The sequence below is a fragment of the Pelodiscus sinensis genome, chromosome 1 (assembly GCF_052426305.1).
Source record: "Pelodiscus sinensis isolate ZL-2025 chromosome 1, ASM5242630v1, whole genome shotgun sequence".
NCBI lineage: Eukaryota > Metazoa > Chordata > Testudines > Trionychidae > Pelodiscus > Pelodiscus sinensis.
Window position 1 is genome coordinate 241085016 of NC_143052.1, and position 21192 is coordinate 241106207.

Genomic DNA, 21192 nt, shown 5'->3' on the forward strand with positions numbered 1-21192 from the left:
AATAAAATCACATTTGATTTGATTCGTGTGTCCTGAAAGATAACAGGAGGTCTGTGAGAGGTCAGCTATCAGAGGCTGCAGTTCGTTTTATTTCCAGCTCTCTTGTGGTAAAAGAGCTGGGGGTACCTCTCTAGAAGAAGTCCAAGTGCTTCCTTCCTGTGTTCAAGAAGAAAGGGGTTTTTGGTTCACTTAGTGGTGGCAGCTACCTCCCAAGGCCAGGGAATCTGTGACTTTGGGGAGCTTTTTAAGCAGCGCCTATAGAGGGCAAGGTCTCTTGCAGGTTCCCACCTTCTGCACTTGGAGTGCCAGAGTCAAGGGGAACAGCCTTGACAGTTGCGCACACACAAAATGGGAAGTGACTGCCTAGTCAGGCATGATGTAGAAAGGAATCTGGGGGTCATAGTGAATCACAAACTAAATAGGAGTCAATAGTGTAACACTGTTGCAAAAATTAAAGGAGGATTCCGGTATGTATTTACAGAAGTTTGGAAGCAAGGCACAAGCAGTAATTCTTCCACTTCCTGCTGATCAGACATCTGCTAGACTTTTGTAACTAATTCCGGGTGCTACATTTCAGGAAAGATGTGGACAAATTGGAAAAAGTTGAGAAAACAGCAACAAAATGAAAACATGACCATAACAGTTTTCAAGTATCTAAAAGGTTGTTATAAAGAAGAGGCTGTAAAATTGCTCTTCTTAACCTCTGAGGATAGAATAAGAGGCAATGATCTTAAATTTCAGCAAGGTTGAACGGACATTAGGAAAAACTTCTTAACCATCAGAGTAATTAAGTACTGGAATAGATTGCCTAGGAAGGGCCAAGAGCCAGAAGTGGTGTACCTGGAGTCAGAGAATGCTGGATCTAAGCTGGGTTCAAGGAAGGAGCAAAGCTAGCACAGGGACTAGGAAAAAGGCAAGAAAACAGGAACTAGTCAGGGTCTGTCTTAGCGGTAGCCGAGGCAGATCCCTTGTTGCATAGATGCCTGGAATTCCCTCCAAGCTTAAATAGAGCACCTGGCTTACCCAGAGCTCATAGGGGCATTGCCAATTGAGCCTTCTTTGGGCAGCACTTCCTGCAGTGCCAGGCTTTACGGAGCATTGATCATAGTTCTGCCAGGGCAGCCAGGCACTGACTAGAAGTGTTGGTCATGCAGAGCCTGGCAGATCCAGGTTCTAGCTCACCAGATCCTTGCAGATACGTACTTGGGACAAAACTCAATCATAGCCTGACATATACCAGCCTACCTGGAACACTTCTCTCATAGTACATTATGAGAGCAGCTGGCCTTCATCAGCTGTGGTCTAAACTAGATAATTTTCTCAAAAACATGAAACTCTTCTTCTGTGTTTTTTAAAAAGCACATTGCACTTTGGGCACTCTGTCATTAATGACTATTATAAATAAAGAATGAACAGGATAAGCTGCACCTGGTACAATCAGCAGTGATATAGATGTGTTGCACCAGGACCTGGAGAGCAGCCATGTTTGCATAAACTTATTTTTCCAGGTTTGGGCTATCGTCTACAAAACAATAAATCTCAGTAATAAATCACATGACTGGCTGTCTCTAACAATTGCACAACATCCCTAATGTTTACGACTCTGACTGGGAAAGAAGCAAAAGTTAGCTTGGCCTTTGGCTGACAAGTTGGCTTTTTCCCATCTCATTGCAGTCATGGGACTAAGCATTTGCTTTTCCTTAAATCCATCTCAGTCATTTAATGCATGACAGCAATAAACATTGGGCAATTATAAAAGCACAAACAAAATAGAACTCCGATGCGATAGAAGTAAAAATATAAACACCATGAAGTGTTACAGAAATCACAAACAAGTCAGTGTGCTACAGTACTCTGAGATGAAGGAGGCCTTTCTGTTCTTTTTTGTTTAGATTTCTGAGGGACCGATAAAGACAAAAAGGTGAAGTCAATAGGATAGTGCTGTTGATTGTAATGTGTTTTGGATCAGACTGAGAAGGCTTCAGGTTCCTGTTAGCTAAGCTGTATTTGCACCCACTTATGCAGGTTAAACTCTGAAGAGAAAATGGTTTGAAACTCTAATACGATAAAATCTCAAGCTCCCTGCAGAGGGACTAGAGACATGCTCTAATGGAAATGTGAGTGACATACAGATCTACTTGTATAGATACTATTATCCTGTACAAAATACTTTCCCAAATGCAATGATCTTCATCAGATATAAAATTATTACTAACAAAAAAGAAAGTGGTCTGTTGAGGGGTGCGTTGTCCACCCACCAGAGAAGGCAGGGAAAGTCCACTGTGTTGTGTATTGGGTTGTAGATATAGATCTTGTTGTTATAGTAACTGAGTAGGTCACTGTGGTCAGCCCAGCCAATCTGGGTTTGTGCTAGTGAGTTCTGTGCTATGCAATAAAATGGACACTGGCAACTACTCAAGCTTTCTGCCTTTCCACTGATTTTTTCCTATACTGTGAAACTCCCCATGACATAACAAGTGGCGACGAGGATGGAATACCTGTGCTGCCTCCATCAACAAAAGAAGTAGAAGTCAATGTAAGGAAACAAACTTTTTTTTTGGCTGTTCTGGAAGGTGGGGGTAAGAAGAAATTGTTACTCACCTTGTGCAGTAATATCTGTTCTTCGAGATGTGTGTCCCCGTGGGTGCTCCACTAAAGGTGTCGGGCTCTTCCTGGAACTGCAATCCAGAAAGTTTTTGCCAGCAGTAGACCCCTCCGGAGGACCGTGCATGCGCAGAGGTGTCTCGTGCCGTTCACGCCTTTTCTGCATCACGCGGTCCGACGTGCCAGTTCCTCCTAGCTGGAACATCTGAAACAGAGAAAGACAAGAGCTCCAAAGCAGGAAGGAGGGCAGGTCGTGGAGCACCCATGGGGACACATATCTCAAAGAACAGATGTTACTGCACAAGATGAGTAACAATTTCTTCTTCTTCGAGTGATGTCCCCATGGGTACTCCACTATAGGTGAGTATGAATCAGTAATCCAAACTGCTGATCATGCTTCGGAATTATCTGTGTACAGAAGAAAGAATTGCTTGAGCGACTGCTACGTCCGTAGCTCTGAGACGATCAAGGGCATAATGCCTAGCATGCGTGGATGACGACGACCAGGTTGCTGCGCGCATATGTCTCGTAGTGGGATGTTCTTCAGGAATGCTGTGGAAGTAGCCATGCTCCTGGTCGAGTGTGCTGTTGGTGCACAGGGCAGAGGCCTGCCCCTAAGGGTGTAGCAGCGAGTGATGCAGTTAATGATATGCGATGATATACATTGTGACGACAGTTGTTGACCTTTAGAACGGGTCACCTCTGATAATAGTAATCGTGGGGACTTCCGGAAAGGACGCGTTCTGTCCAAGTAGAATGCAAGCGCCCTTCTGATATCTAATGTATGTAAAGGCACCTCCTCAGGCGTAGCATGTGGTTTGGGATAAAAGGTAGGAAAAACCATAGGCTCATTGACGTGGAATGACAAATTAACTTTTGGCACAAAGGCTGGGTGATATCTCAACATGACACCCTGTTGAGTGAATAATGTGTAGGGAGGATCGGTGGAGAGTGCAGCGAGTTCAGAAACTCGGCAGGCCGACATGATCGCCAGGAGAAAGGCGACTTTAGTAGTGAGAGTCTGTAAGTCACAAGTTGCGAGCAGTTCAAACGGTGGGCGAGTAAGAGTGTCCAGTACGAAGGTAAGATCCCATGGTTCTGAGGTAGACCTGTGTGGCGGGTAGAGATTGGAAATACCTTTAAAGAACCTCTTAGCGAGTGGATGCGCGAAGACGGAAAAGCCCTCTATCAGAGAGTAAAAGGCCAAAATCGCTGCCAAATGGACTCTCAGGGAAACGACCGCCAAGCCTTGCGAATGCAAGTGGAGTATATAGTCTAGGATGCATTGGATATGTGCCTGGAGAGGATAAATGGCCTGTGAATGGCACTAGGCGTGGAAGCGACGCCACTTGTAGATGTAAGACCTCTGAGTGGTCTGCCGTCTGCTTTGTACCAACACGTCTCTGACTGCTTGGGAGCAGGTTAGTTCTGGCCCTTGGAGCCAGTTAGGAGCCTTGCTGTTAGATGCAACCGGTCGATGTTTGGATGGAGAAGACTGCCACATTGTTGTGAGAGCATGTTGTGCAGTTATGGAAATTGTTGAGGTTGGGATAGCGACATCTGCATGAGCTGCATCAGCCAGGTCTGATGAGGCCAGAAGGGAGCCACCAGGATTACTGTCGCTGCATCGGCCAGTATCTTCCCTATCACTCGGGGTAGCAGTGGAATCGGGGGAAAGGCGTATAGGAGACGATATGTCCCCCAATTGAGCAGGAAAGCATCTCCCTTCGATTAGCTGCCTATGCCAGCTCTCGAGCAGTAATAGCAGCATTTCTTGTTGTCGTGGGTGGCAAAGAGGTCCACTTCTGAGTAGCCCCATAGCTGAAAAAGATCGCGGGCTACGTAGTCGAGGAGTTCCCATTCGTGCCAAGAATGGAAGGATCTGCTGAGTGCATCTGCACTGGTATTGTTCCTGCTGGGGAGGTAGGAGGCTGCGAGCGTGACGCCATGGCGAATCGCCCAGTTCTAAAGGCGTACCGATTCCGCACATAAAGTTCTGGATCTGGACCTGCCCTGGTGACTGATGTAGTATACAGTGCATATGCTGTCCATGAGAACATGTAGTGTGGTTCCCTGGATCTGGTGGACGAAGTGGAAGCAAGCATTGAAAACTGCCCTGAGCTCCAGGAAGTTTACATGGAGTAGGGATTCCTGGTGTCGCATATGTGCTCCCCAGTCTACAAGGAACGCGTCCGTGGTAAGCTGGATTGACAGGGCTTGAGCGCGGAAGGGAACACCCACGAGAGTATTGGCAGGGTCGAGCCACCATGTGAGCGAGTCTTTGATGTGGGCAGGAATAGACGTGAGCTTGTGGATATTGGTGATACCGGGTTTGTAGACTGCCAGAAGCCAATGTTGCAGGCACCGCATGCGAAGATGAGCATGTGCTATGACATACGTTGTAGACGCCATGTGGCCTAACAACTTCAGGCAGGTAAGGTACGAGACTGATGGGGCAGTAAGCAGGATGCTCGTTAGGTCTCGGATGGCATGAGCTCTGTCTGTGGGTAGGTATGCCACAGAGGTCGTAGAATCCAGTCTGGCGCCAATGAATTCGATGGACTGGGCCGGGACCAGAGAAGATTTTGGAAGATTGATGATTAGTCCAAGAGTCTTGAAAATACCTCTTGTAGCAGTAACTGCGGTCTCGGTCTCTTGCATAGAGGGGACCGTGAGGTGGCAGTTGTCGAGATAGGGAAAGATGGTGATGCTGGACCATTGAAGGTATGCAGCTACGACTGTCAGGGTCTTTGAAAACACTCTTGGGGCTGCGGAGAGACCGAAAGGAAGCACCGCATGTTGGTAGTGTTCGTTGCCCAGGGTAAGCGTAGAAATCTCCTATGAGCTGGATGGACAGAAATATGAAAGTACACGTCCTGGAGGTCGAGGGATGCAAACCAATCCCCTAGATGTAGCACTGGGATGATGGAGCCCAAAGCAACCATTTTGAATTTCTGTTTCTGCAGGTGGTGGTTGAGGCCACAAAGATCCAGGATCAGTCTCCATCCGCCAGACTTCTTCTCAGTGAGGAAGTACCATGAATAGAAGCCTCTGCTTCGGAACTTGGGAGGAACTTCTTCCACTGCACTGATGGTAAGTAGGCTCATGACCTCCTGACACAGTAGAAGGTCATGAGAGGGGTCCCTGAAAAGGGACGGGGATGGGGGGGTTGGAGGGAGGGAGAGTTGAGAAGGGAATGGTGAGCCCAGAGGTTATGATCTCCCTGACCCAATGATCTGTGGTGATGGCAAACCAGCGGCGGCAATAAGGGCTCAGGCAGTGCTGGAAAAGTTGGTTACTCATGACGAAAGCTCCAATAGGGGGATGGTGCGCAGACCCTCGACAAGGGCGTCAAACCTGCTGCCGAGGCTGTTGTTGGTTTTGCGGCTTATTAGGTCGCTGCCTTTGTTTATGTTGGTCATAGGGCCTGAAGTGTTGGGTGGTATAAGAAGAAGGCCTCTGTATGTTATATGACCATGCTCTCTTGCACCTGAAAAGTGGAGTATACATCCTGAGAGTTCTTAATGTAGCTCGGGAGTCTTTTCCAGAATGGAACACTTGATCCGTGTTCTGGGCAAACAAGGAGTCCCGATCAAATGGGAGGTCCTTTACCTTGGGCTGTAGATCTTTCGGTATGGAAGCAAGGGGGAGTCAAGAGGCATGTCGCATGATGACCGATGTTGCCGTAGTGCGGGAAGCCGAGTTGGCAATATCCAGAGATATCTGGAGTGCATTACAGGCTGCTGTATAACCCTCCTGCACAATGGATTTAAATATATCCCGTTTGGAGTCCGGCAAATGTTGTATAATTACTCCAACTTGGTGGAATTATCGAAGTCGTGGTTAGCAAGTTGGGCGGAATAGTTGGCCATCCTCAGTGTGGCTGTTGCCAATGAATATACCTTCCTCCAGAGCAAGTCCAGACACTTAGCGTCCTTGTCCGCAGCAGAGTTTCTCGATTGCGCGGACTTCGCCTTTTGCTGCGCAGCATCGACGACGATGGAATTAAGAGCGGGGTGTGTAAAAAGAAATTCCGCATCCTTGGCGTCGATAAAGTATTTCCTGTCTGTGCGTTTGTTGGTAGGGGGTACGGACGCTGGGGTCTGCCAGATGTCATTAGATATTTCAAGGATCGCAGCATCGAAAGGGAGAGCCAGCTTCAATTTGTTGGACTGTTGGAGGTTTCTGAGGAAGGCATGCTGCTTCTGTGGCACCTCGGAGGTACGTAAATTCTGTGAATAAGCTACCAATTTAAAAAGCTTGTGGAATTGTTTGTAATCATCCACAAGAGAGGGTTCATCATTAAATACCGCATCATCTGGGAAGGAGGAAGAGATGTCCATCGGGTAAGCTGTGGGTTGTTGCTCTGCGACAGGTGACTGAGTGACATTGCCGTGAGGAGCAGAAGTTGTTGATGCATCACCCATAGGGGTTGGTGGGCGCTGAGCCAGCGGGATAGAGTCCTGGCTTATCGGTCATGGTGAGTATAATTGCTGCCGCTCTGGAGACAAGGGGAGTGAAGGCCTTGTGAAGGAACGTGAACGATCACGATGGGGCAAGGTGCACCGATGGTAATGGAAGTCATGGTGCGAATATGCAGGAGAGTAAGAAGTCGCGCTCCTATGATGATAGTAACGCAAGCGAGGAGGGGATCCCGGGGATCGTGAGCAATGGGAATAACGAGATGGGGCTCTCGAGTAGTATGGGCGGTAGTAACATGGCGGTGTGATAGACCATCTTGGAGATCTGCAGTAACGGTGTGTGGGAGAATGTCCATAATGGTAATGCCGTCGTCTTTGACAAGGTGAGAGTGATGGATCGGGGGGAAACACCGCCCTGTCAGGACTGGGGGAAGATGTACGGGGATGGCGAGTCTTCCTTTGTGCCTTAGTTGGTATTCTCGTGGATGGGGGAGCCATGGGGATTGGGCTACCGGGGATCGAGACAACTGAGGCAGAGTCAGATACCTCCTTCGAGAGGCGTGGGGACCTAGGTGCAGAGGATGGGGATGCTGGTGCCGTATCCTCTCCTGAATCGCCGGATAGTTGGCCCACAGGAGCTGGAGCCGAAATGACGGGCAGTGCTGCTCGGGTCGCAAACATTGGGTGGTCAGTGCGGGATTGCTCTGTATGCGATGTGGAGCTGCGTCTCCAGGCCTTGAATGGGGTTGGGTTGATCTGGGTGCCGACTGCTTTCTTGGTGCCAATTCGGCTCTTGGTGCCGGCTTAGTCTTTGGTGCTGGCTTAGCTGTCGGCGCCAGGTCGGCTCTAGGTGTGGGGTCGGCCATCAGTGCCGACTCTGCCCTGGATGTCTGGTTAGGTCCCGTGTCCGGCAACGGTGCCGGGTGCGTCAGTGCCGAGGACTGCACTGTCTCTATCTGCGGTGCCACGTGGAGACTCGTTACTGCAGATGATGGTGCCGATTCCGGACAACCTGGCGGTACTGAGAATACTGAAAGCGTGGGGCTAGGCGCCGATGTACTTCGGGCTTTGGTTGACTTTTCCTCTCCCTGTCTGGGAGGAAAGCCCGATGAACTCCGTGCCTCTCCTGCACTTACGCTCCTGGGCGGAGCAGAGCTTTTTCCGTCCTGTGACTTATGTGGGACTGGAGCCTCCCGTTCTTCTGCTGATGGGGGCTGGAGCGCCTTATTGAAGAGTAACATCTTCAGGCGCATTTTTCTATCCCATCTCGCTCAAGCGGTCAACTTTTAGCAGTGACCGCATTTCTGGGGGATGTGGCCCTCTCCTAGGCAGCGAATGCAACGGGAGTGGCCATCGGAGGCCGGCACGGTGTCGCCACACAAGGCACATTTCTTGAAGCCCGGAGAACCTCAAGAAATGAGGGGCTGGTCGGAGCGGTCCTTAGTAATTATAACGGCAACAAGAGAATTTTTTTTTCCACGACTAACTAACTAACTACTATAATAAACTGACTAATACTATGTAGGAAGGGGCTAACTGGGAAGGAACAGTAAGAAAATACGATACAATTTCTCCTCAGGAGAGGAGCGTGTTCCAAGTCCGTCTGCGGCTGTGGATGGTTAGGAGGAACTGGCGCGTTGGACCGTGTGGTGCAGAAATGGCGTGAACGGCGCGAGACACCTCTGCGCATGCGCGGTCCTCCGGAGGGGGCTACTGCTGGTGAAAACTTTCCGGATTGCGGCGCTGGGACGAACCAGACACCTATAGTGGAGCACCCACAGGGACATCACTCGAAGAAGAATTGACTGCTACACTGTGCAAACTGAAACTAAGATCAAAGAGCCCAGAGACTGGAAAAGAAAAAAAAAGGGGGGGGGGAGAGTGCAGCAGCCATGGCTACACTTACAGGGCCACTGGGACCTTTTGAGGAGACTTTAGAGTAATGGCACGTATATACTGAGCATTTTGAACTGTTTGTTATTGCAAATGACATTAAAGAAGAAAAGAAGGTGCCAACATTTTTAAGTGTTGTAGAGGCTATCAGAACCAGTAATGAGGCAATAATAATTTCATTATTTCATTTCTCTGTTTTTAATTCAGTTATATTTCACATGGATAATATTTTTAGATAATGAACCATATTACACATCTAAATGAACTACCACTGTGTGATATATTTCAGAGAAATAAAATTTTATACCACATTCCACACACTAGTCACTGTGTAATATGCTACATTTGTTGCTGAATAGTTAATCTAGCAAAGCATGGATTTTTAAATTTTTCTTTACTTTTTAATTGGAAAAATTGTATCTTGTCAATTATAAGCTCATTGTAATGTACCAATAGTCACTAAAAACAGTGGCTACTGGCCCCTGCCATGTGACCAGGATATGATCTTTTATCATTCTGACTCATGTCATGTGACTAGTGCAATGGAGTCAAGATAATTTTTTCTCATCAACACTCCAATATAAGATACTTATGATAGTTACTCTGGGCCACTGGTACAAGTGGTAGCAGAGAAACATTAGACTCAGAAGCATAGGGTAAGAAGGGACTGCAAAGGTCGTCTAGGCTACCCCCCTACCAAGATGCAGGATTGGCTGTGGCTATGACAGAAGGCTTATTCAGCCTCTTTCTGAAAACCTTTGGTAAAGGAGCTTCCATTACTACTCTAAGCAGTTTGTTCCATTGTCCTACCGTCCTTACAGTTAGGAAGCTTTTCCTGAGATTTAGTCTAAATCTGCTATGCTGTAGTTTAAACCCAGAGGCGCTTGTCCTGCTCTCTGTAGTAAAAGAGAACAATTTTTCTCCATCCTTTTTTTATGACAGCGTGACTAAGTATAGATGGGACAGTTCTCAGGGCATCTAGAACTGAGAGTCATCTTGTTACCCTCAGCTTCTAGTCAGGGGCAATCTGATTTATGGTAGCTGGATGTCAGCTCCCTGGCAACATGAGCCTTTCAGCTACTCAAGCATTCTCCTCTGTGCTACAACAGCCCTAGCTTTGCCTTGTAGGTAAACAATAGGTAGGAGCACAGGCAGAGACAGATGCATTGTGGAGGTGAATGCCTGGCTGTGAAGATGGTGTCGCCAGAAAGACTTTGGCTTCCTTGACCATTGGATGTTGCTCCAGAGAAGAGGACTGCTAAGCAGAGATGAGGGCCTAACTATCAAGGAAGGGGAAGAAAGTATTTGGACATAGACTGGTAAGCTAGTGAGGAGGGCTTTAAACTAAGTTTGAAGGGGGCAGGAGACCAAAGCCCACTAGAGTCATAGACATGGAGATCTGACCGGTCAGAAAATGAAGGGAGAGTGAGCTGTAACAGCAGAGATCAAGGAGCGAGAAGATAGACTTTGGGGGCAAAATCAAATCAGTATCTTCATTATCTGTATACTAATGCAAAAAGTATGGGGAATAAGCAGGAAGAACTTGAAATGCTAGTAAATAAATAGGTGGCATCACAGAGAGTTGGTGGGATAATATACATGAGTGGAATATTGGTGTAGAAGGGTACAGCTTGCTCAGAAAGGGAGGAGGTGTTGCCTTATATATTTAAGATGTATACACTTGGACTGAGGTTGAAATGGACATAGGAGACAGTCTCTAGGTAAGGATAAAAGAAGTAATAACCAAGGGTGAGGTCATGGTAGGGGGTCTATTGCAGATCACCTAACCACGTAGAAGTGGTGGATGAAGCTTTTTCTGAACTAACAAAATCATTCAAAGCACAGAAATTGACCATGATGAGGGACTTCAACTATCCTGACATGTTTTGGGAAAATAACACAGAGCACAGAAAATTCTTTGAGTGTATTGTAGACAAACTTTTTGCCAAAGGTGGAGAAAGCTCTTGTGGGAGGGAGGCTGTTCTAGATTTGATTTTAACAAATACAGAAGAACTGGTTCAGATCTTGAAGGTGGAAGGCAGCTTGGGTGAAAGAGATCATAAAGGGTACGTCTAGATTACATGGCTCCGTCGACGGAGCCATGTAAAATAGTTTACTCAGCATAGTCAAAGTGAAACAAGGTTTACTGGAGAGGTCGACAAAGGCTTCCCTTGTCTACCGCGCCGCGTCTAGATTGCCGCACTGTGCCGGATCAGCTGATCGGCAGCACAGCATGGTAGCCATTTTTATTGTAATGAAGCGGGGATTATTTAAATCCCTGCTTCTTTGACTATGCCGAGTAAACTATTTTACATGGCTCCATTGATGGAGCCATGTAGTCTAGACATACCCCAAATGGTAGCATTCATTATTCTAAGAAATGATAGACAGGAGAAGGATTTAAAGACAAAGGATTTAAAGAAGGCAGACTTTAGCAAGCTCAGAGAGTTGATAGGAAAGATCCCATGGGAAGTCTAAGAGGAAAAACAATTGAAGACTGTTTATCAAAAATGCATTATTAAGGGCGCAAGAACAAACTATTCCACTGCTTGGGAATGATAGGAAGTGTGGCACCCTAGCTTAACCAGGATATCTTGAATGGTCTAAAAATCAAAAAGGAGTTCTACAAAAAGTTGAAATAAGGCCAAGTTGGATGAATACAAACACATAACAATTGTACGCATGGGCAAGATTAGAAAGGCCAAGGCATGAAACGAGCTCAAATTAGCTAGACATGTAAAGTGTAAAACCAAAACATTCTTCAAATATATTAGAAGCAAAAACAAGAGGGAGACCAAGCACAAGGTGGGCCTATTACGCAGTTTCTAACTATAATTTCCCAGTTCTGTTCTAAATAGGTTTTTATACTACTCACTGCAGCAGTGACTTCCATTAGAGCGCATGAAGCGATGCGACAAACATCTGTTATGTGTTTTGTGTTCTCTCTCATATCGGCTTCCCCAAGAGAAAATTCATGTGCAGGATAGTTTATTGTTTTAATTGTATGCTGCTCTGTGCTTATGTTAGAGAAGACAGTTCAAAGAATTGTACCTTGTCCTTTGTTTTTACTTTTTGTAATTTTCAGACTCTGGCTTATACACAGATTTTGCATCAATATAATTGAATCCCCTTATATTGGTATAGCTGCAGCCACATTAAAAGTTCTTATTGTGTTACATTTACCAAAATAAGCTATAGCAATGCCAGCACTTTTGTTTAAATCTAAGTGCAACCACAGTACGTGTAGCACCAATTTAACTTAAACTTCTATTTTAAAATCAATACAAAAACTGTGTATAGACAAGCCCTTAGACATGCAGTTGTCTGCCTCGTGTTTTTGACTCAAGGCTATATCTAGGAGAAGTAAGACTATGCTTGTGGAGCAGATTAAAGTTGTCATGTTAGAAATTTCATTATGGCAGGATTTGCAGAGCAGGAAACTTTCAGTAATTAGTTTCCATACCAGCCTATAAATAAAAGGATAAAATGCTGACAGAAGCCCTTTATCTATAAATAAAAGTGAAGATGATGATGGTGATGTTCAAAAAAAAGACAGAAATGTAGCAACTTTATTTGACCTAGGAGATATTCTTTAAGATGAACATTTTATTCCCTGAGGAATTCTGATTTATTTGCGCCACTGTGTTATCCCAAGACATTTTTATAGAATTTGGGAAAACATCTGCAGTATGTTATATCTCAGTTAATACAACTTAAAATAACTCCAGGTAGTTATCAGTGCTCTTTTGCAAAATATTTTTAAAAATTAAATTTTCCTTCAGCATTTTATACTTAGTAGGCTGAACTTACTTCCCAACACTGAATAGGGGACACCTGGTAAAATTACTCATATTCAAGCAAGTTCAATGGCAATCAATCATGTAAATGTTCAGATTAATGTCAAGTTGGCTGAGTCCCTGTGTGAGGGGGGAGGTCCTGGTCCTGGAGCGGATTCACCTTGGTTCTGGGAAAACACAATCTCTCTAGCCTGGCCCCAGTGTTCAGTGTTGCTTACTTAGGGGTAATACGGCCCTCTGGCCTAGTCTCTACAGTTCAGCCTTTCCCCCAGTCCTGAAGGCTGGATTTCGGGAGGTTTGGGGGAGGCAGGGGGACCAGGGCCCTCCCACTCCACCGGTCCCAGCCCAGGGCCCTATTGGCAGTGAGTCACCACTACCTGGTCGGCGGGGATATCTGTCAGAATACGCAGATCTCCCAGAGGTCCTTCCTCTGCCCTGGGCTGCTTCCTACCTCTTCCCTGGCTGAGCCTATGTCCCGAGGCCTGTGGTTAAGGTTGCAGCTCCTAGGTGGCTGAATCAGCAGGCCTCATTCCGGAGGTGTCGGTGATGGCAGGCCTGGCTCCGAGGATGGCTGGGACAGCTCCGGATCTCTTCCTGGTGCTCCTGCCCCTTTGGCTACCTCCTCTGACTGACGGCGTCCCCTGGCTTTTATCTCGGGCCTCACTCTTGAACATGCCACGCAGGGTTGTGGGGGCAGGACTTGCCCTGCCCCCGGGCCCAGGTGGACTCCTTTAGCTTTAGTGCGGGGCAGTGCCGCCACGTCACACCCTGTTAAAAAGAAATACCATGTAGTTGGATTATTTTTATTTAGCTTATCTTTAAGGCATTAATGTTCACATGGGAAAGGGTGATACCAATGTGCACTTTCATAAGCTTCTCTCACATGCATGTATGTGTGATCCACCAACCCAGCCCTCCCTGCCAAGCACTCTCCATTCTCCATGCCTGGATGGGCTCCTGGGATGGTACCTGCCACTGCGCTTTCCCCAAGCATCATGCTTGGGGAGGCGGGGGTTTCATGCAGAGTGACTCATGCCCCTACCCAGATTTCTGCCAGAGTTCACAGCAGCACATGGCTAGCAGCAGCCTTTCAGTACAGCGCGTGAGGGAACTGGCGGGAGCTGTTTCCAGTCCCAGGGAAGAGGTGGGAGTGATGACTTGGTCTGTGACTTTGCAGGGCTCATCTCTTTCCCTGCCCCCCTACTCCCATATGGCAGAAAGCAGCTTGTCCCTTTCAGCCCACACAGTGCCAAAATGCAGCTAACATCTCCAGGCTGCTGCTGGCCAATGGCACATGCCAGCCACCTCCTTACCTCTGCCAAAGCGTGGGCAGGAAGAGGTAATTCCCTAAGGATGCTCAATGTACCAGGGAGCCTACTGACTCCTAGGGCTTCAATGAACTTGGCCAGAGAGGAGGCTCAGCAGTGGAGAGTGCCTAGGCCATAGAACAGCCTTGTGCTCCCTGGAGCAGGACGTGTGTGTGTGTGTGTGTGTGTGTGTGTGTGTGTGTGTGTGTGTGTGTGTGTGTGTGTGTGTGTGTGTGTGTGTGTGTGTGTGTGTGTGTGTGTGTGTGTGTGTGTGTGTGTGTGTGTGTGTCTTGCCCCTACCTAGGGGACATACAGACAAAGTGTAACTACTAGGCTGTTTCTCCTAATCCAAAGACGGAGGTAATTAAGTTGAACGAATCTTACCAAAGCTTGCAAAAACAAGAACAAACTAAAACAAAAACACACCACCCCAAAACCACCACCACCAAAAACTCCAAGCATTTTGGACAAAGGAAGAAAGGAGGTGTGCATATAGGCCTCTAGTGAGCTATGTACCTTTGAGTGACTGCATCACACTTTGTTTTAGAGAAACTGGTTTTGAGTGAGTTTAATCAGCCATTGTCACAGGATTCTGGCTGAAAAGGGCTGAGGGGTGCCAAACACAATTGGGCCTGTCAGGTGAATGTAGATGGCAAACAGAGGGCTGCAGCCCAGAAAGCCTGTCTGAGTGAAAAGACCAGATTGTTCCACCCAGAGGGGAGCAAAATCTATCCCCAATGGGATACTTGAGAGAGACTTAGTAGAGACTCCTTACAATTTAGGAGTGTGACTCCCTGTGTACACAGGTGTGCATTAGCTGTCATTGAGCTAGCACAAGTAAAAATAGGAGTGTAGCCCTAGCAAGACTGGTGGCAGCAGCAGAGGCATAGTTGAGCTGTGCCAAGCACAAACCCACCTGAAACTCAGCTATGCTTTTGCTGGTACTCCCTGGACTAGCACAATCACACTGCTATTTATGCTTGTTTAATGAGAGCTAGAATGAATATGTGTACACAAGCAAGAGAATCACACCCAGAGCTTGTGGTGTAGGTGTCGTTTAAAAGGGTCTCAAGCCCAGCTCACCCTGTAACCACAATACAGTTATTCTCAGATTGGTGCCTCCTAAACTAAGCAATTTAAAAACAAATAGCCATCTCTATTATAACTCTGTGCATGGAAAAAGCCAAGTGGGCTTTTATTAAATCATAATCCAGTAAGCTAGAACCTAAAGTTTTTCTGCCGTTTTGTGTACGCATACATACAATTGCTCGATATTTTCATATTGTCTGCAGTGAAGTTATATAATTAATTCTTAGGCTCATTCTTTTAATGGCCATTATCATAGGATTAAATGCATAAAGAGGAAGGGTGTCAAGCAATTCAAAAAATTAATTGCAAATAATCATGCTCTTAAACAATAATAGAATACCATTTATTTAAATATTTTGAACGTTTTCTACATTTTCAAATATGATCATTTCAATTACAACATAGACAAAGTGTACAATGCTCACTTTATATTTATTTTTTATTATAAATATGTACTGTAAAAAACAAAAAATTGTATTTTTCAGTTCACCTAATACAACTACTTTAGTGCAATCTCTTTATCATGAAAGTTGAACTTAACAAATGTAGAGTTATATACAAAAATAACTGCACTCAAAAATAAAACAATGTAAAACTTTAGAACCTACATGTCTACTCAGTCCTACATCTTATTTAGCCAATCACTGAAATTTGGTTACATTTGCATGACATAATGATGTCTGCTTCTTGTTTACAGTGTCACCTGAAGGTGAGAACAGGTGTTTGTTTGACTCTGTTGTATCTGTGTCACAAGATATCTTTGTGCTAGATGCGCTGAAGATTAATATGTTCCTTCATGCTTCTACCACCATTCCAGAGAACATGTATCCATGTTGATGACGGGTTCTGCTCAATAATGATCCAAAGCAAAGCAGACCAACACATGTTCATTTTTATCATCTGAGTCAGATGCCACCAGTAAAAGTTTGATTTTTGGGGGGATGTTTTGGGTTCTGTAGTTTCCGCATTAGACTATTGCTCTTTTAAGACTTTTGAAAGCATGCTTCTACACTGTGACCCTCTTGGATTTTGGAAACCACTTCAGATCCTTAAACTCTGGGTCAAGTTCTATCGCTATCTTTAGAAATCTCACATTGATACTTTCTTTGTATTTTGTAAGATTTGTAGTGAAAGTGTGCTTAAAAAGAACAATATGTGCTGGCATACCATTTGAGACTGTTATAACATGAAATATGTGGCAGAATGTGGGTAAAATGGAACAGGAGATGTACAGGTCTCCCTGAAGAAGTTCAGTCACAAATTTAATTAACACATTATCTTTTAACAAGCATCATCAGGCAGAAAGCATGTCCTCTGGAATGATGGAATGAAGGGACAAATGAATGTTTAGCATACCCATCACGTAAATATCTTATAATGCTCGTTATGAAAGTGCCATGCAAATTCTCACTTTCAGGTAACATTGTAAATAAGAAGCAGGCAGCATTATCTCCTGTAAATGTAACAAACTTGTTTGTCTTAGTGATTGGCTGAACAAGAAGTAGGACTGTGTGGGCTTGTAGGTGCTAAAGTTTTACAATTTTTTTAGTGCAATTATATTATAAAAAAATCTACATTTGTAAATTGCACTTCCACAATAAAGAGATTGCACTACGGAACCTGTATGAGGTAAATTGAAAAATACTATTTCTTTTATAATTTCTACAGTGCAAATATTTATACTCAAGATAAAGTAAAATGAGCACGGTATACTTTGTATTCTGTTATAATTGAAATTGATATATTTGAAATGGTAAAAAAATATTGAATACATTTCAATTGGCATTGTATAACTGAACAGTGTTATTAAAATTATGATTATCACAATTAATTTTAGTTAATTGGCTGAGTTAACTGTGATTAATCAAAAGTCCCAATAAAAAGATTACATGCTAACAGAGTCTTGTATCTTGGGAAATATACAGAATATTCCATACATAGATTAGATATGTGTATGAATTAAAAACAGAATCTATTTTAATACAGTGTTAGGGATGTACAGTTAAAATAAAAATAGAGACTGGAGAAACGCAGGAGTTAGGATTCCTACAACTATATTAACTTGGTAACCTTGCACATGTTATATTTTCTTTGTTATAAAATATATAATTTAATGCATTGCTTTGTTTGGGGCAGATCCTTAGGTGCAGCTGAGCTGTGCTCATTGGGGTGAGTTAGGGGTATGGAGACAACGTGACTTTAAAACACCATTCCACAGCAACTTCTACTCCTATAAACTGCTCTAGCATCTGAGGATTGCCAGTGTGCTAAGTGCTCTGGCCCTACTGCCTAACACTTTAACACATCCCTTATGCCTTGGTCACTGGGAACAGATGCTATTGTAAACTCCAACTGTTCAGAAATTAAGAAACAGGCCCCCAAAATCGTGACTTTTGTCTTTTATTTGCCTTGCTTGGTTTTGAGCCTTTACGAGTCACCTTTTCTTCAAGATTTTCTCCACAATGGTGAGATCTAGAAACTGCCTTCAAAAGACATCTGAGATTATAACATAGTGACATGACTCCAGGGTGTTGGGCTTTGGAACATCAAAATAATACAAGACTCATGATAAAATTGCAGGATTTAGCATCACTTCACAGGGTTGCTACACCAGCTTTCTTCCACCCAGAGGATTCCCCGTAGAAGATGATTCCCCAGCGGCCTTCTTTGGACCACTTTGGCTATGTCTAGACTACAGGCTTCTTGCACAAGAAGCTTTTTTCGAAAGAGATCTTCAGAAAAACTTCTTGTGCAAGACAGCATTCACACTGCAAAAGCGCATTGAAAAAGCAATGCGCTTTTTCAAAAGGTAGTGTCCAGACTGCCTGGATGCTATCTAGCGTGTAAGCAGTGATTGCTATGGACAGAATGGCCACTAGGGCACCTGTGCTTTTTCCTCTTCCCTCTTCTTCTGAAAAAACTCCCTCTTCCCTGTCCACACATGCCTTTTTGCGAAAGAGCTCTTTTAGAAAAAGGCTTCTTCCTTGTAGAATGAGGCTTACCAATTGCGCAAAAAGCCCTCTGGTCTTTCAATTTACTGTTGAAAGAACGCGCTTGCAGTGTGAATGTAACAAGTTTTGTTGGAAAAATGGCTGTTTTTCTGACAAAACTCTGTAGTCTAGACATAGCTTTTCTGAAAAACAACATGACATGAGGGCTGAAGAGCCATCCTGATGTTCTTAAATGTGGACCACAAAAGAATCTGGATGTGTGATGCTGTCACATTAGCTTTGCAGTAAGAACTTTATACATGACTTCCACCGAAATTCATGAATGAATTTGACCCAATATACCTATCATCATAGGCATTTTCTCCTCTCCTTATATCCCCATTTTATACCAATGTAATGTCAGTAATGTTAGTGGAATTCCTTCTGATTTGTAGCAGTGTGGAAGGAAACTCCAGCATAGTAGGTACAAGTGGTTCCAGAAATATGGGAAGAGGTTAATGAAAGGCCTGATGATAAATAAAATCAGTGTACATCTCCTTCCCCTGAGGAACTGTACATAACTATGTTTAATATATGTTGCAGACCAGCCTTTACTCATCAGAAAAGTGCCAGAGTGGTCACAAACACAATGGCTGTGTCTAGACTGCATCCCTTTTCTGTAAAAGGGATGCAAATTAGACTATCGCAATTGCAAATGAAGCGGGGATTTTTAGAGGGGATGTTTAGATCATTTTAAGAAGGATAAGGGATCTTTCGGAAAAGGCTTTATTTTCCGAAAGATCCGCGTCTAGACTGGCGCTTTTTTCCGGCAAAGCTCCGAGCCGGAAAAAAGCGGCAGCCATTTTTATGCTAATGAAGCGGGGGGGGGGTTAAATCCCCACTTCCTTTGCAATTGCGATATGTCTAATTTGCATCCCTTTTACGGAAAAGGGATGCAGTCTAGACACAGCCAATAGCTTTAACTGAATTGCTAAAGGGCAGTGAGAGTGACATTTGAGGACTCTGAATATATTAATGGTTTTGTTTGGAGCCCTGAGAGGTAATTCTGAGTTACTCCCAAGAAATTGGAGCAGCACTATTTACAGTAAAGATTATTGTTAGCTAAGTTGCCATGGAGCAAAGCCTAACTAATCCTAATTCCTAGTTCAGGAATAATCTATTTTTTAAATCCCATTGCCTAATTCTCTATCACAATTGTTAGGCCAGTATTTATCTAAGCTATAAAAGCAGCAAGATATACCAGGAGTGATTTCACCAAGTTTGGGCAATGCTTTCCTCCTTGTTAGAGTACCTTATTGTTCAGACTTGAACTATGCAGAGTCAGGATTTTTTTTAAATGAAAAACATTTCTCTTGATTTCCCCCAAATGTACTATATCTGTGGTATTCCTGAGCCTGGTATTCCTGAGTCTGATACTATTAGATTACTGGTATTTCCAGATTGCCAGCCAAATTAATGTTTAATGTATATGCAATCTCAAAGAGGATCAATGTTTTTTTTCTTACCTGTATCCATATCAATCTCGCTGCAGCCATCCTTACAACAAGTCTCTGTCTCAGTCTTTCTAATATTTAAACAGTCATTATTTTCCCAAACACCTTTTCAACTTCAGAAAACATTATTACCGTATTCCCAAACTAATGCAGGATGCTTATATACTTATCCAAGAACATGGAAAGAGTATGAGACAGAGCAATGCACCAACGTTGCAAATAAAAAAAGCTGGGAAACTTGTGAAAAAAAAAGCTTTAGCCAAGTCTATGCATACAACTCCCTCCAAGCTTTTGGGGACAAGTGCATTGTGGGTCTCCCAAAGCATCCATCCCATGGTTCTTGCCAAACTTTTCATAGCAATCTTTATAAGAATTAGTATGGCAGGATATAAATCATGTGTTAATGGGGAGGGGGAGAGTGTTATGAAAAAGGAATGCCATATTTGTCAGTACTTTTCTTCCTCCACAAAAACCTCTTTGACAGAATCTTTACAAAACTATACAAGCTTTCTGCACACAACTAAGCTTATTGTCACCAAAGCTATAGCAGCGTTCACTTTGAAAGAAATAATGGCAAAAGGTCATTGCACACAAAACCACATTGTTCTCTGTCATTAGTTACTAGGGACAAAGCCACAGAAACATTTGATTTTAAAGTACCTCATTGCTGGAAAAAATTCCAGAGAGATTAAATTAGTGCAGACAACAGAGGTATTTAAAGGGAAACGGAAAGGTTTGATGAGACAGATGGTGCCTGTAATTATCTTTGGATTTTTTTTCACTTATGTTATACACTGCACATTTTCAATGTGACACCAGGGGTACTGCTAGACTGCGGAGATTTTTTGGGATACTGGAGGTATCTTGAAAAAACTCCACCATGTCCAGGGAACGTGTTTTCTCTTCTGCTTTTTTATGCGGAAGAGTAAACACTCTATGAGGAAGAAAGGGCCTTCTGAAAGAGGGGGTTTTCCCAACATTTGGCCCAGTCTAGACAGGCCAAATGTCAGAAAAGCCTCTTCCGACAAAAGAATTGGAAAAAGGTATGCAAAATGCAGAGTGCATTTTGCGTACCTTTTTCCAACAAAAACTTGTAGTCTAGCCATACCCCAGATGAAATTGGTGACCTTGGAGTCAATTGATCCTCCTTGGATTCAAAATGTTAACCAAGATAAACCAAACGCCTTATATACAAACAGAAATCATTTTATATACAAATCATGAAATAACTACTTTAAAAAATTCTGAAAAGGAAACAACCCAGGTCCACAACTGTTGGTTGTTCATGAGTCAGCTAATAGTCTTAGTGCATTTCTTAATAGACAAAAGTCCACATCATAAAAGACACTAACATAATCAGCACCCTTGTTGACAGCCTGATCCAATTGTGCTGCTGCTTCCTCTTAATATCAAAGAATCATAGAACACTAGGACTGGAAAGGACCTCGAGAGGTCATCGAGTCCAGTCCTCTGCCCTCACGGCAGGACCCAGTTAAGTCTAGACCAGGGATGGCCAACCAGCGGCTCGCAAGCCGCATACGGCTCTTCACTCCTGAAAGTGCGGCTTGCGAAGCCTCCCCCGCGGTTCATGAAGCTGTCCCATGCACCCTTACAAACGGCCCCCGGCTCCCTGTGCT

The 21192-nt window shown here is 44.3% G+C and overlaps 1 long non-coding RNA gene across 1 annotated transcript; it reads left to right on the forward strand.

Annotated features, from left to right (window-relative positions):
* Nucleotides 1-1848: 1848 nt before the first annotated feature.
* LOC142825936 (uncharacterized) lies at nucleotides 1849-9203 on the forward strand. The gene is made up of 4 exons (XR_012900248.2): nucleotides 1849-2536; nucleotides 5571-5697; nucleotides 6689-6825; nucleotides 8605-9203. It is a non-coding gene; the product is annotated as an uncharacterized LOC142825936 (long non-coding RNA).
* Nucleotides 9204-21192: the final 11989 nt, after the last annotated feature.